Source organism: Artibeus jamaicensis, unplaced genomic scaffold (assembly GCF_021234435.1).
Source record: "Artibeus jamaicensis isolate MK-2021 breed Jamaican fruit bat unplaced genomic scaffold, CSHL_Jam_final contig_415, whole genome shotgun sequence".
Classification (NCBI taxonomy): domain Eukaryota; kingdom Metazoa; phylum Chordata; class Mammalia; order Chiroptera; family Phyllostomidae; genus Artibeus; species Artibeus jamaicensis.
In genome coordinates this window covers 20,056,643-20,058,663 of record NW_026521823.1, presented here as the reverse complement: position 1 = coordinate 20,058,663, position 2,021 = coordinate 20,056,643, and the positions used below count along the sequence as shown (strand labels likewise).

General features: G+C 38.0%; 1 non-coding gene across 1 annotated transcript; it reads right to left on the bottom strand.

Annotated features, from left to right (window-relative positions):
• Window positions 1-924: 924 nt before the first annotated feature.
• Window positions 925-1,086, bottom strand: LOC119055122 (U1 spliceosomal RNA). Its single transcript, XR_005083630.1, has one exon. It is a non-coding gene; the product is annotated as a U1 spliceosomal RNA (small nuclear RNA).
• Between the last annotated feature and the right edge of the window lie 935 nt (window positions 1,087-2,021).

Sequence of the window (2,021 nt, the reverse complement as noted above, 5' to 3'; positions counted from 1 at the left end):
TGTTGCAGGATTCCCTCAATACCTGAGAATCCTTTAACCTGGCTGTTCATTCATTCTTACTCGAGAATGGCTTCTGACGCGTTGATGGGTCTGCAGTGGTGTGGGCGGAGGACGAGGGTCTGGCAGACTTTTATGTTGGGAGAACACAGTCATTTCATACACTGGGGCTGGGGAAGTGACAAACAAGTGAGAGACAGTTTTCATTTGGCTAGTGACATTGGAGACATAAATAAAGGGAGAGTGAGAAAGGTTCCACGGTAGAGTAACTAGATTTCTACTTAATTTGCCTTTCTCAATCCACAGGTGCCCCTAGACCTTCACTGCAGACTCCCTAAGTCTGAAGACATTTCTATTCCCAAAGCTTCAACTCCCAGGGTCCCACGGTTCGGGGTTTGGTGGGTATGGGCTTGTGACTGGAAAAAGAGGAGACCCTAGGCTCTGGCCTGTAAGATGGAGAAGGGTTCCCCTCAAGGTGATCCCCCCACCAGCTCCTCTGTGTTCGACCCCTTTCTTGTGTTTCCAAATTCCCCACAGAATCCTGGGCTAAGGCATCAGAATTCTCAGAAATCTTAGAAAGTCCCTAAATTATAAACTAATCTGTATTTTTTATAATAATTTACTTAAGTGTTTTTATACAATAATAGCTGACTATAATAATAAACAGTAAATCATCTGTGATACAGTCAAATTTGCAGAGGTGTTGGGTAAAAACAGTAACAAATATATAGTTTCTGATTATTATGAAGTAATATTATAACAAGATGATATATTTTAATAACATTAAAATGACCTCTATTTGGTATAGCTATCTGGTAATAGAACACATTAAAGAGGGAAACATGGAATAAAAGTAAATGCTAAATAAATGTTAAGAATTGAGAGATAATACCACAAACATGTAAAATACACATATTTCTTATTTTTCAGGGGAGAGCACAAATTCAGTCCCCCGCTACCCCACTATGCAGTCGAATTGCCCACATTTGGGGAAATCGTGGGGGTCAGCACATCTGGAGAACAGCGGATCAGTCTCACCCTGGGAAAGCCACCTTCGTGATCATGGCATCTCCCCTGCCCGGTAAGTGTGTGCAAAATATTTTAAAGTTGTTTTTCCTAATGAAAGTTTAAAACATACAAAGCATTTTGGCTCTGTTCAATAATCTTGATTTCTATTTTGTAACAAATATTCTGTTTTGTAGAAAAGTTCCTTTTATTTTGTGGCAGTTGGTAGCGTGAGTCCAAAAAAATCTGCAATAATGAAATTATTTCACTCATTTGCCCTGAATTTGTTTTTGCCATTGAAACTTGTATCGCTTTGCTGATTCAGATTTTAGATCAGTTGCTAATTCTGTTTAGTATTCTACGACATTCTAATCTTCTCCCTGCATTTCTCTGTGAAAGTGTTTACAAACCCCAGTAGTCTATGGAGTATTTTCAAACATTGGAAAAGGCCAGCTGACATTATTGGGTAGAATTATAGTAACATAATATCCTGATATCCTAACACAATTAACAACACTACACAGAATTACGTGTGGAAATGGCCAATTTAAGAACTTAATTTTGCTTCCAGAACTTGTTATTTCTTGGAACCACTCTCTAAGGATTTGTATAAAGTATACTATGCATATAAATGTATTAATATTTATTTTATTTGTGATAATCATGCACTCTTAGCAGCAGATGGGGCACAAACACTCAGAACATGGCAACAGCAACTGATTAGCTCTTAACTGTCTCCCCCCACTTTGCTCATGTCCTAGTTCTGGAAATGTCGATCTTATTCTTTGACTCTGCACATCAGTGATTTTTGCTCTTGCTTACAACTTGAGATCAGTCTACTTCTCCAAACTACTAATATCTCTATGGTGACTATTTGGCTTTAATTCTGACAGGGAAATTGTAATTCTCTTTCTTGTTTTCCCAACTGATTTTTCTCTGGGTTCAGAAAAACATAAATTTTCCAGAAAATGCTCGGAAACATTTTCCTTGTGGAAACACTATTCTATGCATAACACTTC